The sequence below is a fragment of the Macrotis lagotis genome, chromosome 4 (assembly GCF_037893015.1).
Source record: "Macrotis lagotis isolate mMagLag1 chromosome 4, bilby.v1.9.chrom.fasta, whole genome shotgun sequence".
Taxonomy (NCBI): Eukaryota; Metazoa; Chordata; class Mammalia; order Peramelemorphia; family Peramelidae; genus Macrotis; species Macrotis lagotis.
Window position 1 is genome coordinate 86,584,710 of NC_133661.1, and position 20,479 is coordinate 86,605,188.

Below are 20,479 nucleotides of genomic sequence, written 5' to 3' on the forward strand. Positions count from 1 at the left end.
ACAAACTAAGAAACAGGTCTAGGGAATTAAAGTTGATTTGCTCAAAGTCAAATAGTAAGTAGGAGGGGCCCAGGGCACAAATACCAGTCCTCTGACTTCTGATCTTACACTATGCCATCTCCTAATTTATTCCATGATTTCTGATGTCTTTTCATGTATCCCAAGACTGATTATGGATCACAGCCTTTGTATAACTTTCAACAGGTTCAGAGGCAATAACCCTGGAGAAATCCCTATGTTAGATACAGTTTCATTTCCAAAATTAGGTGGCAACCTTGTTTTCTTGTTATTGCTTTCAAATTCAGGAAAGAAGGATAAAGTGTTTAGAGAATGAGTGTTTCAGTGACATAGGCTCCATTCCAATTCCATCTTGAAAGGCTAGAGCAATTCCATCTTGAAAGCAATACAACTCTTTCTCATTTCCCCTCTCCAACAACCATATAACAGCTGGTATTATTATTACATGTGTTTAAGTTATAAACTCTTAAATTCTAAGTATGTTTTTTATTTAGTAAATATTTGCATTTCTGAAAAAAACATATAAAATCTCTTGTTCTTTGTTAGACATATTTGAGTATATATTTAAATATGTGGCATATTAAGCATTTGCAAATTAGTAAATACAAATTAAACAGATAAAGTTTATAACTTTTAATATAACAATCTAAAATTTGCTAAATAGGCTTTTGACAGAGATTTATTATCATGGATAATTTTGTGTAATCTAAGAATCTCTTCCTTTATAAAACTTTTTCTTTAGCTCAATTGACTGTAATAGCAATGGCAGGGATGGTTGAAACTAGTTGGTATTGTTGATCATTTCAGTCCTATGCGAAGTTTCAGGATACCATTTGGGGTTTTCTAGGCAAAGATATTGCAGTAGTTTATCATTTCCTTTTCCATCTCCTTTTATAGATGAGAAAACTTAAGCAAACAGGGTTAAGTAACTTGCTCAGGGTCATGTAACTAATAAGTATCTGAGACCAGATTTGAACTCAGGAAGATGATCCTTCCTGGCACTATCCACTATATCTAGCTTCTAGGTTTTGATTTTTTTTTCAAGGCAATGGGGTTAAGTGGCTTGCTCAAGGCCACACAGCTAGGTCATTATTAAGTGTCTGAGGCTGGATTTGAACTCAGGTTCTCCTGACTCCAGGGCTGGTGCTCTGTCCACTGCGCCACCTAGCTGCCCCTATATCTAGCTTCTAGGATAGAAATTGTAAGATCCTTTAGAAACATTACTAGTACAAATTTTTGAGAAGCATTGTATCATAGTAGATGGAAAGGTGACTTAGTTGGGAAGGCCTTATTTAGCATCTCACCTCTTATGCCTTGGTTATGTGAGCCTAGTCATTAACCTGTTAATGTGGAAAGGTTAATGATAGAGTCATAGGTGGAGGGTCGAAGTGTTAAAATATACAAAAAAGATACATATATATATATATATACATACATACATGAATACACAGACATACACATATTATATACATATATATATATATGTATGAGAGAGAGAGAGAGAGAGAGAGAGAGAGAGAGAGAGAGAGAGAGATCATGGAATTCCATATATGTCCCCTCAGTGTCAGGTTCTATTCTTGCTTTGTCAATGATTTGTTCTGTTCCTTCCTTATTTCTGATTGAAGTCTGAACCCTGCCTGGGCAATCTTTGCATCACCATTTAATTCGATATTCCTTTAAGAAGACATAGAGAAGGGTGGCTAGGTGGCGTAGTGGATAAAGCACCGGCCCTGGAGTCAGGAGTACCTGGGTTCAAATCCAGCCTCAGACACTTAATAATGACCTAGCTGTGTGGCCTTAGGCAAGCCACTTAGCCCCGTTTGCCTTACAAAAAAAAGAAGACATAGAGAACAAAATAATCTTTAAAAATCTTTTTTTTTAATCAGCTGTCAAAGTCGGGGGGAGTATTAATTTTATTTTAAGAGAGCTGTGATGGAAGATCACAAGATTTGCAATTTTAGAGTTGGAGGGGATCTTAGCATATAGTCCAACTGACCTTATTGGACAGGTATGAAAATAAAAATACATTTTCAGAGAGTAAATTTCCCTATGTCACAACAGCTTGCAATAGCAAAGATAAGATTCAGCCTTAAATTTTTGAACTATTAATTCAATGTTCTTTTTAGTATACAATTCTGCTTCCCCAAGGTTATGTAGGAAATTATGATAGAGGAAGGAGAAATAAAAATAACTAATTCATATAGCATTTGATGTTTTATAGCAACAACTCTGTGGGTAGATAATAAAAATTCTGAATGACTATTTTAGGAAGGACCCTAGCCATGCCTTCCCTCATCTATAACCAGACTCTCTAAGGATACTTCTTCTTCCTTCTTTTTGCTTTCCAGTTCCCCTTTATGTGTTGTCTTCTCAGATTAGAATGTAAGCACCTTGAGGACAGGCAATGTTATGCTTGGCTTACATTTGTTTCTCTACATAGTTTCTGTTATAATGTGACCACTTAATATAAGCTTGCTGTCTGGCTATCTGTCTACTTATCCATCCATCTATCATCTGTCTATCTATCTATCTATCTATCTATCTATCTATCTATCTATCTATCTATCCTTTGGGAAATTGAGCCTCAGAGAGGTTAAATGACTTATACCCATGGTCTCATAACTACCAAGTTTTGGAGTCAGGACTTGAAGTCAGGTTTCTTGACTCTCAGTTCTCCTTATTCTACCCTGATACTTAAAAGATAGAGAATAGAATCATTGGCATCTAGAAATTTAGAGGCTGGAATAGTCTTCATGGTGTGATGTTAATCTGGAACTATTTTCCTATTTGCTTTTTAGCTTAAGAACGTCTTGAAAATAGGGGGAATTAAACTCAAATAGCCATTAGAGAGGAAGAGAATAGTTTATCTGGTCACTGCCTTTTTCTTATTAGTAAGTAATATAAAACAACATTTATAGTCTGTGTGTTAGAGATTTGTAGACAAGAGAGATATAAAATATGAATTTAGCTTGTTTGTTCCGAATGTAGTTACTATAGTAGAGTGCATTTTGGTGTAGTCAGGGATAGAAATACTATAGAAAGATAGCTTTACTAAATGAATCTTTAGAACATGTGACATTAAAGTGACTTGCCAGGAGGCATGTGGTGGCTTTTCTGGGTATTCTGAAAATGCCTCCTCTAATCACAGGATAAAAGGGTAAATGAAATTACAATTGACTAAAGTCTAAGCATGTGAGATATAACCAAAATGTTCCCAGAAAAGATGGCAAGAACTCTGTAGAGTAGTTGCAGAAGACCTCAGAAGGCCATAATTTTCCTGGTCTTTATCCTTTAGGACTGCTGCTGCCTTTCTTTTTAATAGGAAACGCAGAAAGGTAGAATAAAATTGTGTGTAGAAAGGGAAGGAGAAAGAGGTGTGTGTGAGAGTGTGTGTGTGTGTGTGTGTGTGTGTGTGTGTGTGTGTGAGAGAGAGAGAGAGAGCCTCCAAGTTATGAAAAACTGGGTCAAAGCCTATCTAACATACTGGCTCTGTGCTGTGGAATTGAAGACTGCAAGTTGCAAACTTAGGACTAAATTTTAAAAAGGGATGTTTTGGTTTGTTTTTGTTTTGTTTTTGTTTTTGTTTTTAATGCAGGACCTTATTTACAGCCAATATATTTCTGGGAATCATAAGTAATAAAAACACAGGAGACATGAAGAGTTTGGCCCATGAACTTTTCTTTTCCATTGGCTCTTAGAAAGTTTCTGTACTTGGGAGAATTCTATTGCTATTAGAGATGGAACAATAACATCTCTTTAACAGATGAGGGAGCTGTGATACAGAAATGGTGGATGGATGGATAGAAGTTGCAGGGACAGATTTTGATTTGATATTAAAGAAAATTCTTTTCAACTGGAGATGTTCAATAGTGGACCCGGTGTTTTGAAAGGTACCAAGTTCCTATTTTCCATAAGACACTGGATGATCATTTTCCAGGAGTCTTGTAGAGGAGACTCTTTTCCAAAACTAGAATGGTATAGGGACCTTCTAGGTTTTGAGAGTTTATGAATCTATGAACACTTAGATTTGTGGCCCTGGCCATATCATATCGAGCCCTTTACTAGACCATTTTGATGAGCTACAATTGGGTGAGCATCATAACACTCATATTCTACTTTATTCTCTGTAAACAAGTCCTTTTCCTACATTCTTGGATGGTTTTCTTTATATGCTCCTAGGTGAACCAACTTCTGCCCTGAGTAGGATAGACTCCTTTGTCATATTGACTTAAAATTCACTTTAGGTATAGTAAACATGTTACCATTACACTTTATTTGTCTCAGTTTCTTCAAAATGAAGGATGGTCTTTAGTAAATGCTGAGGTCATTTATTTTCTTGAAAGAGTTTTGAAGCAATTAGGAGAGAGTGTGCCAGCTAATTGGTAGATTTGGGATCTAGTTCTAAGTTAGCAATGACTTATCTGGATTATCTTAGGTAAGTTATTCAAGTTCTTTTGATATCAGTTCTTTTATAAATGAAATGAGGAGATTGAACTTAAATATTAAGCTCCTTATGAGAAGTACTTTATATCATCCATCTTTGTAATCTCTCACCCGGGAGCAACTTGATATAGTAGCTAGGAAGCTGTGAAATCATAAAGATTTCGGTTCAAATTTTCTCTCTGACAATGACTAAGTTGCCTTATCCAAGTCAAGTCATTTAATCATTACACAACTCAGGAACGTCCTTTGGGATTTAACAATTAAGTCTGAAATTCTTAAATCCATGGCTCCCAGCTCCATGCATAGATTTCTGGTGTCCTGAAACTTAGGGAAAAACATTACATAGTTATTTTTACTAAGCTCAAATAGAAATTAATCATTTCCTTCACCTGGGGTTGTAGGGACCAAAATATTCTGAGGAGGAGTCCATAGACTTTGCCAGGATGGCCAAAGTCCTGGGTTCTATGATGACAAAAGGTTAAGAAGCTCTCATCTAGGCCCTAGGTGGGTCCAGCCTTAGGAAGGCACAGAGATCCCTTATACATAACCATATTGCCTCACATATAATGGTATATTGGGTAGAGTTTATGTACAAAAAGAAACAGTGAATGAATAAAAAGGTGTAATGGGGGAATTTTTTTAAGAACTTGAAACTATTTGAGATGAAATACTGACTGAGCTAGAATTGGTGAATAAATCAAATTAAATAACAACTGATCTAATGATAATGGATGCAAAAATGTTTTGAAAAGATAAAATTATATGTAAGAGTAAGGAATTAAATGAAAAACTTTTTGTTTCCTTTTTTTTAAATGGTATAATGACTATTTCTTCCTTAATGTGGAACCCCTTTCCCCCCAGGCTTCTAATGTTGCTTACAACAATAGAATAGCAACTGTACAAATAGACAATATATATTGACATGATCCCATGCAATTCATTCTGGTATCCCTATAGCAATTAAAATGTGAAATTTGCTATTTGTACTCCCTTTCATTAGTATATATGCTTTTCCTTGAAGATTGCAGTCCCTGCAGCCTTCTCTTGAAGGGGTTAAACCAGAATCTTAGAGGATAATGAGGTGGGGAGGGGATATTTCACAAGACAAAGGAAATAGTTTCTCAGGATGTGGTGAACTTGCCTAAGAAAATTTATCAGCAAGAGCAAATCAGGGCAATGAAGGGGAGTTCAGATTAATGAAACCAGGATTGTTTCTGGCACTGTGCATTGTCATTACTTTGCAAATCTATTTCTATCCATTTTAAAGCAGTTATGATGAGAAATTAGATGAGAAGAGATGCACAGAAGGGAACAATGGGAGTTTTTCAGGTAGGGTCTCATTATCAGAAGTCTTTTCTCCCAAAAATCATTTACACAGTGACAGTTTCAAATGGACATACTACTAGTATTGACTCGCTGACTTGGTATATTTCCTGGGGAAGAAAAATAGAAACTTAAAAGGTAGAAACTTGCTTTGTTTGGTTTTTTTAAAGAGGATATCAAATGGATTTGCTTTAGATTGCTAGAAACTTTAAAAATCCAATCTTCAAGGCAGCAATTTTTGGCGTGGGAGGGTGGGACAAGGGAGAGAATATTGCCTCTTCGACAAATCCTTTTAAGCATTGAAAATTGTCATACATCTGGGGCTTACCATTCAAGTGAAGGGATAGATTTGGCATTTGTGATAAATTTGGCGTTGTGTCTACTAGAACAATTTTACTTGACTTAAAAAACATGTCATTTTTTAAAAAGTTCCCATTTCTCAGGTATAGAGTAGCTATTTCTCCTTAACTCTTTATGACCTTGTCAAAAAATTAGAGTGTTAAACGTGGAAAGGACTTTCGAGATGATCTATTTCAACCTCTTTATTTTTATATAAGAGAAACTGAAGTCTAGAGAACTAAGATATATAATATACCTTGTATCCAAGGTCTCAGAGCAAATGAGTGATCTTGCTGAAAACCAAACCCTTGTTTCTTCACTTCTGCTCTATTGCCCTTTCAACTATGCCATACTTCGTCTTATCTTCAGTTCAATATTTTGATTTCCTCATGCTATAGGCTAGGAACTGAATTCCTCAAAATTGGAAGGGACAAAGATAACATTTAGTTTAATCCTCTCATTTTCTGAAATGGGCAACTAAGACTCAGGAACTATAGTGATGTTTTGTTTGTAGTAAAGATACTTCAGTTGAACCAGAATTCAAACCCAAGTCCATTGACTTCAAATCGCTAGTTCTTTTTCTTTCAGAAACCAAGAGAATAAAAATTAATGAATGACTAGTTAACTTCAAGTCCAGATTCTTTTTAAATACCATTCTCTAAGATCAAGTTCACATTAATGACCTCTTTAACATAGCAATCAATACTTTCTCTAAATCTCATCAATTCTAGCATCTTCTTTTTTGTATCCCAAAATGGCCAAAAGCTGGTTTGGATTCTAATGGTTGCTACTGCCATTCCTGCTAGCATGGTGCAATGGGAACACGCTGGAGAAGACATGGGTTTAGCTCTCACTGTTTCATGAAAATTATCAAGTCTAGGAAAATCAACTTAGAAATTCTACTCTGTGATCATATTTTCTGTTGTTATCACCTCTCATTTTCTCCCAGTCACACTATACCTTTTTTTATCCACCTTGTGATCTCCATTTTTAAAAATTCTCTCATTTCATGGGTATGTCTCTTTCTCCATAGTTTTATTTGCTTTCAGATCTTTGCTTTACTCCCATGACTAGAAGCATCTATTTCTAGTGTTTCATCTTCCATAATACATACCCTTTCTGATATCAAAAAATTATCAATCAACAAAAGTTTTCATGACCCTATCCCTCCAATAGATTTTGCTCCTCCTATCCTCAGGTAGCCAAACATCACTGAAAAGCATAAAATGAAGCACATTATTCCCATTATTAATTTATGATATATAGCTTTATCTGGGTTCTAAGTACTATTCTGCAATTCATCTCTTTTGTTCCTGTTGATTCCTTATCACTTTAGCTAGTGACTGTTTCCAACCCTTTTTCTCTCTTTAAACACTCAACTGTACCTTAAGTCCCTGTCCTCAACAGTAGACAACCTAACCTCCTCTGTCACTGAAAAGATGGAGGCTATCTCCTTTGTTCATCTCTCTTCTTTCATACTTTAAAATCTCTCAGGATCATCACCCTTTCTTTCTGTCATAGAAGAGAAGCACTTCTCCTTTGAGGCGAATCCCTCTAGTTGCAATTGACTGCACTCCTGCTTGCTCTCCTTTAGTATTTTGTTTCTACAAAGGAAAATGCATGGTGTCATGGAAATCCTGCTCATTTTGGAGTCAGAAGGATTCAAGTGTTGGTTCTGCCATTCTGTGACTTTGAGGAAACTATTTGCCATCCAGACTCAATTTCTTGATCTGTAAAACACAAGTGAGGACTACATTAGAGCCTTTAAAAATTTCCTTACAGTTTTAAATCAATATTTGTCTGTCTGTCTGTCTTTCTCTCCCCCCCCCTTCCAGAAAACCTTCCTTGACCCTCCCCCTGCACTGAGCTACTCTGCAATACATCTTCTCCTTAACTTTGAAACTTCTTAGAAATCACTTATACTTGATGCCTCTACTGGCACCCACTTTCTTTCCACAACCACTTGACTTTCCTCATCTCTGATGGGCTGAAATTGCTTTCTCAGAGGTCACTAGTAAGCTCTTAATGACCAAGTCCAGTAGTTATTTTTTCTCAGTCATCCTCTTTATCTCCCTGTAACATATGACACCACCAACCACCTCCTCCTTTTGACTGTATTTTCCTGTCCTGATTTTAAAGACACTATATATGACAATGTTTTTGTTATCTTATTTCTTTGAGCATGCACCAATTCAAATGAGTTTTTCTCCAGAATCATGGACTATGAACACTTCTTGTTGGTTTTCTTTTGTTTGTTTTTTTTTAGGTTTGTTTTTGCAGGGCAAACGGGATTAAGTGGCTTGCCCAAGGCCACACAGCTAGGTAATTATTAAGTGTCTGTGAACAGATTTGAACCCAGGTACTCCTGACTCCAAGGCCGGTGCTTTATCCACTATACCACCTAGCTGCCCCATATGAACACTTCTTTATGGATGACTTAACAAAATAGTCACATTCATTTATATTCCCTCATTTATTTATTTTTGTTTCTTTGTTGGTCATGATTCATTTTGAGATAAGATCTCTCCAGGTCAACCAGGTTGGAACTATAGTTGATTATAGCACTCGTTGGTGATAGGTTTGGCCTGATCTGTTTCTGGTCTGCTTGTTCCCTTGCTCCCCCTCTGACATGTGGTGACTTGATAAGTTCATCATATTGATCATGGACTCAGAGAAGACATCTTATAGAATTTAGTCCTTCTGCAGTTCAGAACTCCTGAGCTCAAAGATTTTATGTACATATACTTAATTATACCCTTCATATTTTCTTTAAATGACTAAAAATGTTTCTAAATCCTAACCCATATTCTATTTCTGAAACTGAGTTTAATGGGATGCTATAACCCTGATGTTTCTTTTGTACCGCAGGCTCCACCTTCATCCACTTCTAGAGTATCTCCAATATCTCTGTTCAAATCAACTTAACCAAGCCAAGTATATATGATGGAGTTAAAAATTAGGGGATTGATTGTATACTTTGCTTTATTCTTATCAAATCATTGTGTCCAGGTTTGAGCTCTTCATTTAAATAAGAACATTGACAAATTGACAAGCATTCAGAGCTAAAACCATGAAAGAGACCATGGCATAAATGCATTCAAAACTCTAGGAAGTATTCGAAAGAAGACTTAGAGCATTAACATGATAACTGCCTTCATTAATTGAAGGTCTATCATGTGAAATAAGGATGACTTCTGTTTTGCTTTGCCTCAAAGGAAGAATCAGGTATAATGTATGATAAGGAAAAAGTTTGCAAATAATTCAGAAGTTTCCCAAAATAGAAGAAACTGATTCATGAGGTCATGCATTCTCTCTTCTTGGTTCCCTTTATGTAGCATCTAGAACACCAATGGCCAAGGATATTGTTAAGGTGAATTCTTGTTCAGGTACAAGTTAGATATGACGATCTCCAAGGTATATTCTAAGTCTAAGATTCTGTAATTCTTTGATTTTTCTCTTAAAAATAAGTTCCACAATTTTATTTTACTGTTTCTTTCAGTGATAGTAACCTCCCATGTTCAAAACCACAGGGTTTTGACCCTTCCTTTTCCCTCATTTCTCATATTTAGTCGGTGGCCATGCCTTGTAGAGTTTATTTCCTTAATAACTCTTCCATATGTTTCCTTCACTCACCCCTGCTAATATTCTCATTCAGATCTTCATTACCACCTGCCCAGCAGCTGTTAAAATAATCTTGATCTACTGGTCACTGGTCTCTTCTTCTTCCAAGCCATCTTTCACATATGTATTTTGTGTTGGTTGTTTCTACAGAAACCCTCCAGAAGATATTGCATCCCCATTCAGTTGCCAAAGGAAAGCTGCAACTTGTGGCCTTGGTTCCTCCCAGGAGGCTTACCCCTTGAGTAAGGAGCAGCAACTTCTGCTGATCTGAGAAATTATTAAATTGGAAACTAATGTTGAGGAAGGAACTTTATCTGATTTGGTTGTACCATAAACAAGTGACTGTGCTTATGACTTCAGAGTACAGTTGAGTTTGCTTTTTTAGAACTGAGCTGGACTAAAGTGTTTAAAAAACAAGATATCCTGCAGTTTTTATTTGTTATTGTTGTAGAAGGATAGCTTAAAAGTAAAAGAAGAATTTCTCTTCTTTAATTACGTAACATCTTTCTTGGCTGTTCTGTATCATTTATACTGCCTCTAGCTATTTTTTCCCAATTGCTATTTTACTTTTGTTTAACCATATTTATATATTTAGTGGATATGATCCTAGGAAAGTCACTTAATCTCTGTCTTCCTCAGATTTCTCAATTGTAAAATGATGTTCATAGTAGAATATACCACAAAGGGTTGTTGTGAGAATCAAAAGCAACAATATTTTTAAACTCCTAGTATAGTGGATGACGTATAAAAATCCTTAATAAATGCTTATTTTCCCTATTCTCTTATGCTCCCTGATAGTAAACAGTTATCATCAACACAGTTATTACTACTGATAATGACAATAATAATTTATCTAGATAATATATATGTCAAAAGATTCATTAGTGTAGTTGTTACAACGTATTTTAAATAATAGATTTTTAAATGACTTGCTATAGTCAAAAAATTCATGAATTTATTGTAAACTTTAAGGAAATATAATTTTTTTCTTAGTTATTTGGTTCACTGATACTCAGGCAATTATAAAGTCCCTGTGCTTGAGTGTCATAATAGTCTTTCAGTGACAAGAATATTAGATTTGGAAAAAGAAGATGAGTTCAAATTCTAACCCTTTTAAATATAAACACATGCAGATATCTATATTTAAAATAGATGTGTACATCTATATATGTATGTGGACATATATAAATGCTTAATATTTATATATATGTATATATATTATATATAAATTTAACATGGTGGTACTAATACTGTCTTGATGTCTGTTTTCTTCAGAATTCCCTTCTACTCAATTAAACGTATTTTTTACAAGTTTCATTCTTTTCTCTCTAATTTTTTTTATATTGCAGTCACTAACACCAATTATCCTCCTCACACATCTCTCCAAAAATAAAACCCTCCCTTAAAATAAGTTCAGTCAAGCAAAAAAAAAAAAGAAACAAACAAAAACTAAATTGGTTTTGTCTCAGAATACTGGTTTCATTCTGTACCTTTCATCTTTCTGATAAGTGGAGGGCCACATGCATCATCATAAGTTTTCTGAAGTTATGGTTAGTCATTTTTTTCTTTTACATTACTATAAAAACAATAAATTATTTGCCTGGATCTGCTTAGTTTACTCGGTATCAGCTCATCCAAGTAATTACAGATTTCTCTGAATTTATCCCTTTTGTAACTTCTTACCACATAATAATATCATCCTGCATTCATACATCATAATTTGTTCATAATTAGTTCCCTAGTTCCTTATTTTGTATCTAGTTCTTTGCTGCCAAAAAAGTGAATGATCATAAGATCTAGCACCTTCTGGAGCTTGTTTTCTCCTGATTTTATATTTAACAGACATACCAACACATATACATGCATACATACATACATACATACATACACACATAGACCTCTCCCCAAGGGGAAAAAAAAGTCTTATCATAAATAAGCCTAGTTAAGCAAAACAAATTCCCGTCACATTCTGTGTCATCTCTCTGGCAGGAGGTGAGCCCATTCCATATTAGCTTTTTTAAAAAAAAAAAAAAACAGGGTTATTTCCAACTGACAGTGTGTCTGAAACATAGTAGGTGACTGATAAATACTTCTTGACTAAATTACTGGTATCTAAGTGGGAGGTCAATGGATTTAGGATATGCCAGCTTATATTCATTCACTTTGTACTTCATGATTATAGAGTACTTTGCCCTGCCAGTGTAGGTTGAGTCAAGAGTCAGTCTGTTTAATCTCTCCCTATAGTTTTGAATTCCCTTCCCTTCTACTCATCATTAATATTATACTAGCATTTCTTTAAGTATTCATAATTATATAACTATCAGAAGTGGTTTTATTGGTGAGAGTGATCCTATTAGGAACAATCTCCTGCCTCCCTGACAAACTCCTACATTGTCTTCTATAAGTAGTTTTAACGATTTGCTTACTTCTGTTAACTAGTTCAATTCAGACCCAATTCTAAATGAACTATAATCTGGACAATTTTAATTAATCCATCTATAAAGATTTATATTTTATTCAATCTTATATAACTAGTTATGCCCCTAAACAAAAAAAAATAAGTTCTAAGAACATCCTGATGTTTGAAATAATCAGCAAAAATGCATGTGAATATGTTTATCACATATCTTGACTGTTTGACTGTTTGGTGTACAGTTTTATCCATGGGAAACCAGTGGAACAAAACGCTAGAACATTGGCTGCATATATCTAATTGATTTTGAATTTTCAGAAGAGGATAAAACTAAATATTTATAAACAGTACTTAAGTTTGTGCAATCATGAAAGCTACGAGAATTAGAAATGCACGAGACCCTTCATTTCAAAGCTTAATTTCCTTTAAGGTTATATATTAAATGTCTCAGTAAAGGTAAAGATTTTTCCATTTAAGTAGCTAGAAAGAGACTAAGCATAAGGTACTAAATCTTTATGAGTGGTACAGATCCCACTCGAGTCCATGTGACTGTTGGTTTAAAATACCTTTTATCTTAACATGTTATATAAAATGTTCTACATTTTTGAAAATTGTGAACAATAAAGGATCTATTAAGTCAAAATGTATTATAAAAAGTTAATTTATGAAAATGTTTCTTAGCCTAATGGAGGATCTCAAATGAAAAAGTATGAAATATGAGCTCACTTTGTGTTAAGGGTCCTAATCAAGGAAGTTTTTGTTGTTGAGTTGCTTCAGTCATGTCCAACTCTTCGTGACCCCAAATCAAGGAAATACCCCTTATTTAAACAATGAGCCTTTAGAACAGATGGTTAAGTTGGAAGCATATTGCATAAATTTTATAATTGTAAGTATGGTATTTAGCCATAACATATACAGTGATTAAATTAACCATCTTCCTCCTTAGCAAACTCTGAAGCATCCATACTTCAGTAATCCAGAAATGTGGCTTTTCTGAATGGACTTAAATTGATGCCAAAAATCCCTAATGAAATCCACCTTCTTAGTGACTCTGTTCTGTAAAGAGAGCAAAAGCATGATTACAAAACTTTCCTGGTGGGAATTTGTGTGGAAACCTCAAATTTGGTTAATTTCTTGAATTCTTAATAATAAAAAGACAGAACTTTGTTGATCCCTCTGATTGTATAATGAATTTAATAGTAATCATCTGTTTTGTTTGTTATTGCCCAACTACTTAGTTCCTTAGGGGTAAAGCAAAACATCTTTTCTGGTATTTTTTTTTTCTTTGTGTTGTTTCATCTGTGCTTGATATCTTTTTCAGATTCTGTTACAGCATTTTCATATGCAATGGCCAAACTGACAAATGTAATGAATATTTATTAATCCCTTGATATGAACACAGCTACCTCTCTGGGCCTCAAGTTTCCTCATCTGTAAAATAAGAGGGTTAGACAAGATAATGCCTGTGGTGTTTTCTAGTTATAAATCTGTGCTTCTATGATCTGAAATGCTTATTACTTGCTGAGCACCATGCTAAGCATTAGGGATATAATGACAAATATGAAAGGAATCCTTGCCCTCATGAAGTTTATATGTTTCTAGGAGAAAACAGCAAGTAAATAGACAAAATGGTATGTATGAGGGGGGAATACAGTTTCCTCTTAATTAAAATTATCCAAAAGTGGAGTGGAGGCTGCCTCAGGAGGTTGAGATTTCCCTTCAGTAGAGGTCTTTAAGCAAAGTCTGGCTGGTCATTGGTTGACTATAATATAATCTTTTTGATCAGATATTAGTTGGACTAAATGACGCTGAGATCCTTTCTTTTTTTTCTTTTTTGAAGTTTTTCTTTTTTCTTTTTTCTTTTTTTTTTTTTTGCAAGGCAATGGGGGTTAAATGGCTTGCCCAAGGCCACAAAACTAGTTAATTATTAAGTGTCTGAGGTCGGATTTGAACTCAGGTACTCCTGACTTCAGGGTTGGTGCTCTATCCACTGCACCACCTAAGTGGAGGCGAGATTCTTTCTTTTTGTGAGTTTTTGAGTAAGTGTTAGAGCCCAAAGTCAAAGCCAGGCCTTTCTTTTCCAAGTCCAGTATGCTTTCCACTATTCTATATTAGACTACAATAGTGATTGCAAAATATTTACCTCATTTTTACCACATCCAACTTAAAACTTTGATATAGGTATTTAAAATGTCAACCATCCCAGTGGACACTGGCTCTTTTTGGGGAGTTGTTTGGAGTGTTCTCTCTCTCTCTCTCTCTCTCTCTCTCTGTGTGTGTGTCTGTGTGTGTGTGTATGTGTGCGTTTGTTTCTCTCTGTGTGTGCTAAGATCCTTGTTCTCTTCCAGAATGTTGAGTTGTACAAACTCAGTGGGGTGCTGTTTACCTCTTAGAAGCATGTTGGGAAGTGTGAATTTTCAGCCAAGGCATATGGCCAAAATGAAGGGATGTTCAGTTGGAGGAGAGCCAAAATAGCAGAGAGCTTAAATTTGAACTGAGGATCTTAAATAAGGATTAGTTTCTTTGATTTGCAGAGTGAAGGCATAGAATAGAGTAAAAGAAACTGCAGAAAACAAAGAAAAACAGTTGAATTCAGAACGGATCCCTGAGTCAATTGCTGAGTAATTCCATTAGGTGTTTTTTTTTTCCTCTTTTTTCTTTAGCAGTACTTTGAACTCTAAGGAAGCCAGGATAAGGGACTGGCAGAAATGGGCAAGTGTTACCTCTTTGCAAGCATGATTGGACATGCCTGGAGACGCAAGGAAAATACTTCTTTTGTACTCCATTTCTTGAAAGAGGAATAGCAGCTTTACATAATTTACTGTTATGCTATGACTAAAGGAAATCCTGTTACGTACTCTCCAGACGTCAATCACATTCTTTGTTGGGACTAAGGAGACAGAGTTCAGACCAGTGATTGCATTGGTACAGAGAATTTCCACCAAGGAATTGCCTTCTGAACATGATAGTAGACAACATCTATTTAACAGCAAAGTTAAGTGGCTTGTGCACAGAGGTAGTATGCCACAAGGTCTTCCTGACTCAGAATGGTCCTCTGTCCATGATACTACAATGAACTTTCTATTTTATTAAATTTTATAGTGGCCACAATCTTCTTACTAAAGTATTTTTGCTCAGTCATTTTTCAGGTGTGCCTCACTCTGATCCCATTTGGGATTTTCTTGGCAAAGATCAAGAATAGTGTGCCATTTCCTTCTCCAATCCATTTTATAAATGAGAAAACTGAGACAAACAGGGTTAAATGACTTGCCCAGAGTCACCCAACTAGAAAGTATCTGATGCCAGATTTGAATTTAGGAAAATGAATCTTCCTGATTCCAGACAGGGTGCCCTATCTATTGCACTGCCTAATTACTATAGAAATTTTGAAAACACTTTTGATCTTAGTGCAGTACTGAAAGTTAAACTCACAGACATCTGACCTTGATTTTTTTTTAAATTTTGTCTACATTATGAAAGGCAGCAAGAAGTAGTAAAACAAGCAAAAACTCACGGACTTTGAAATTAGAGAATTTGAGTTCAAATCAGAGCTTACTACTTATTAACTCTGGGACATTAGAAGCATCTCTTAACTAATCTATAAGGCTTTTTATCATGAGGTAGATAGCAGGTCATGCAAAGGCAGAAGGATCTGGAAATCTTAGTAAGCAAATCTTATACAATAGGGAGGGATAAAATGCTAATGCATTCAGTTTACATTGAAGGAGGTATAGAGTCCAGAATGTGGAGGTGAAAGTTTCATTGTATTTTGTTCTGTTCAGGCTTTATCTTGAGTATTCTATTCACATTCAAGTATGACATTTTTCAAAAAAAGAACATTGTTAAACCAAGAGGGTCGAGGGAGATCAGTTATATGGTAAAGGATCCCAACATCACAATGTGTAAAGAGTGGTTATTGAAATTGAAGAAAAAGATTTGGAGGGACTGAGGGTGTCAAATGAAAAGTGTCTTCAAGTGTTTGAAGGTTTATCCTGTTGGAAGAGAGATAAGCTCTGTTTGGCTCTGAAAGCAGAAATAGGAGCAATAGAGATAGGTGTAGTGAGGTGAATTTTGGTTCCATGTGAGGAAATAAATCCTCATCATGAGCATTAGTGTGTCTTTAAGAATGGAATGACCTGACACTGCTCTGGTGTTCTGGTTTCCCATTCATTAGAGACCGCTAAGCAATACCTGAATGATCACTACATAAAACATTTTCATGCTAGCCATGTGGAAAGAAAAGCAAGAAAAATAAAGTTGAAAATAGATGATTCTTTCTGCACTCCCTTGAGTTCATCAATATTCATTGGATTAAATGATTTCTGAGTTCCTTTCCAACAATGAGATTCAGAGGTTTCACAGCCTAAGTATCTGATACTTTCACAGGGTGAAGATGCTAGGCTATATAATAAAAATAATAACCTTAGGCATGTCACCTCTGTTTGCCTCAGTTTCCTCATCTGTAAAAAAAAGAATAATAACAGCACCCAGTTCCCTGGATAAAATGAGATAATATTTTTAAAGTGATAAGTATATTGATTGGCACATAGAAATAGTGATTAGCATAATGATTAGCAATTTACACACACACACACACCCCTATACTAGTAGAAGGAATGACACATAAAATATAAACTAGGATTGGGGGGGGATACCTTTCAGATGAATCCTAAGAATATAGATCTAAAGCTGGAATGGACCTAAAGGTTATATAGGCTTTCCTCCTCATTTTATAGCTTGTAGTTTGGGGAGATAGAGTGCTTAACCCAAGCTGACACAGGTAGAGAGACAACTTGGTAGCTCCCAAAGGCAGATACTTCCTGCAGAATGTCCTATTGTAGCTTCCATTAAAAAGGAGGCAGGTTTCTATATGATTGATCCAGTTGCAAAAATAGCCCTGGGATGACTTAGGCAAAAAATAAAAAAAATAAAAATCAGTCTCTTTAGGCATGAATTTTCCCAAATGAATAATGGACTGGATTATCCTATCCCTAAAGACTCTCCCATTTATTAAGGGAAAGGAATAAACATTTCTTACGTCCCCAGTATGTTTGCTCTGTGTTAAATGCTTTACAAACATTATTTCATTTGATCTTCATAACAACCATAGAAGGCAGGTATTATTATTATTCTTATTATCCTCATTTCACAGCTGAGGAAAATGACACAGCAGTTAAGTAAGTGACTTGCCCAGGGTCGCATTGCTCATAAGTGTCTGAGATCAGATTTAAATTCAGGTTTTCCTGACTCCCAATTGAGCTTTGTTCTCCAGTTCACTCGGCTGCCATGAACCCATGGGTCAGAATGGTAGGATCTGCAGATGAGATCCCTGGGAACCTGTGCAAAATCTAGCTGGCAAGGTCTGAATCCATGTAGGAGAAATGACCTGAGGGAAAAATAATTCCCACACAGCAGGGATTTCATTATATTCCTCTCTAGGGACACACCCACCTGTTTCACTGGCCCTTTATTTTATGCTGGAATACCTAATAAGATCTAATATTCACTAGGAAAGGGGCCCATATTTGTTTCATGGAAGGGGGTAGGGAGGGGAGCCTTGGTTTTCATAGGCAGCTAATCCCTCAGAGAGTTTTTTCCTTCAGCAGCCGCCTGAGTTTTTACCATTTGTGGCATTTTGCCTGCTCAGTTCTGATATCTTTTATAGGGCTTTTAGAATACATGTGATTTTGCTGGAGATTAGAGATATTCTTCTGGGAGTAACTGTTGTATGGGAAGGAAATGGTCCTTCGTTGAGGACTAGTGAAGTTTCTTTGAGCTTAAATAGAATGTATAAGATTAAAATCCTCATACCCTTCAAGGCCCTTGACTACAAAGATATATAGGTATGAATTGTGATTTTTTCCCCTGTATAGGTTCTAGAAATAGCAAATTAAATTTATTTCACTTGTCTAGGATTATTGCTGTATATCTCATTTGTCTTAAAAAAATCATATCTAGAAACTTTTTTTAACCCCCTTAGGAGAGGGCTTAACTATATTTTTAAATAAGTATGATAAAGTAAGTTCAGTTTTTTGTCTTAATCATTAACTAAAATCTTTTAACTGATAAATATCTCAATTTTTATAGCTCAGTCTTGTGAGCCAGTTCTTAATAATGTCCTCTTCGGTGGAGTATGGTACTCAAGTGAGAAATTTTAAAACTGTCTGGGAAACACTAAACATGGAAACTGTGGGTCATTAGACTCCTAACTGCTCACTTAGCAGTAAAGTGAAGCCTAAGTGGTTAATGGAACTATTTAGAAAATTTTAAGAGTCTAAAAGGAGATTGCATTAGTTTGACTTCTCTTCAGGTGGATTCTTTTGTCCAATTTAATGTGACAAATTTTGTTCTAATGGTAAGGATTAAAAGAGTCACTTTATTTTGCCTCATCATGGATATCTATAGAAAATTTCAGGTATGTGTAGATTTTTTTTTTTTTTGCTGCTTTCCATCTCATAGGGATTAGCAATTTTTTATTGCATGCTTTTTTGTGTGTAAGTCCACAAAATGTATTTTTTAAAGTCAAAGAAATGCTAAATTTCAGTTAAAAGTTGGTGACAATAAGATAAGAATTTTCCTCCTCTAAACTCATGGACCTACTTAAATCTATTCATGGATCCTTTGTAGGCCAATTAATCCCAATTTAAGATCCCCAGGTATGGGTTCAAATCCTGATTCAGACAGTAGCTGTGTGTCCCTGAGCAAGTAGATCACTTATATTCTTTGCCTCAGTTTCCTTATCTCTAAAATGAGAAGATTTGATTTGGTGATCTCCTAGGTCCCTCCCAGCTCTTAAGTCTAAGATTCTATGATTTGTTTCCTAAGAGAGAAGAGAAAGAGGTCAAGACCATTGGCTTCACCATAGCTAATTTTTAAACAAAGTTGTTTCTAAATAAATAAAACAAATCTGAATATGGGCTATCTTGATTCAAGGAACTGTTTTTTTTTTCTTCTGTGTTGTGGTTGATTCTTGCTTATGTTGTACCATGAATTAAAACATCAAGATGTAAAACGATATTTCTGCCCTAAGGGAGGGAAGCATCTACTTGTTTCCCTCAGCTCCAAAAGTATTTCAAAAGAACAAATAATAGTTCACATTAACTTAGTGTTTGGGAAGACTTGTTAAACAACAAGCCTATGAAGTAGATAGGACTTGTATTATCATCTGATTTCACAGATGAGAATTCATTTTGTCCCAGGTCACCTTGCTGGGGCGATTCCTGCAGGACTAGAATTCATGGATCTTTTAGTAGAGAGAATTGTTAGACTCATAATCTAGCTTAAGTGGTAGTACTATAAAAATAGAATAGTCGATACTGATCCTGGACTCTAGATATATTGCTGGCTCTGTGTTTTTAATCATTGTAAAATACGTAACTGTGGAAAGGAGAAATGGTAATTTTGGAAGCCAGTTGACCAGGGACTGCTAATTGTTTGTCAAACCTCAATATAATTGTAATAAGAACAACAACAAAAATATTAACAAACTTATAGACAGCATAATAAAAAGGTAATTGCTCAGAATACAGAAATAATTTTATGTGTGTGTGTATGTGTAATTTATAATTTTTAAAAATTAAATCTCCATTATCTTTGAATTTCATAGTTTCTCTGTAGGTAGCACAGTTTTTATTATCTGATATTGCAAAAAAGGAAACTGAGACATAGGGTCATTAAATGAGAGTCAAATTCTCTCATTTTGTTATATTGAACAATTAAGTAATTGTTATAGTGAACAATTACTTAAATATCGAGGCAAAAGAAATGTTATGGAGTCTGGCAATGCAAAGGTATTTTTTTTCAAATCAAGGTTTTTGATTAACTAGGAATATAATTTTCTGAAAACTTTGGAAACTGGTGCCAGTCTGCTACTAGTGTTCTTTTAGTGTATGAGGATCCTTCAATCAGCAACTGTTTATTAAAGACTTAGTAAGTGCAAGGTGCACTGTTAAGCACTAGAACTACAAAAAGAGGCAAAAATATTCTCCATGTCCTCAAAGAACTCACATTCAAATGAAGAAGACAAGATGGAAATAACTGGGCACTTACAAGATATATATGAAGTTGATCATGGAGTCATCGAGAGAGAAAGAACTTAGCTTTGGAGGCTGGAGTGTTCAGGCCATCATGAAAGAAGCCAGGGACATTGGAAGTTCAGCTGAGGAGGTAGAGCATTCCAAGCATGAGAGATATGGCCGGTGAAAAAGCATGGGAAAGTGGGGGGGGTGACTAGAGAATAAAAGTTTTATGTACCATGAACCAAATATGTTTCTTTTGATTTGATTCTCACAACCTTGGAAGGTGTCTACCAGATGTACAAAC

General features: G+C 35.3%; 1 protein-coding gene across 5 annotated transcripts in view; it reads left to right on the top strand.

Annotated features, from left to right (window-relative positions):
• The window catches only part of CHST15 (carbohydrate sulfotransferase 15), a 112,444-nt gene that overhangs the window by 16,894 nt on the left and 75,071 nt on the right, over positions 1-20,479 (top strand). The gene's annotated exons all lie outside the window — the stretch shown is intronic.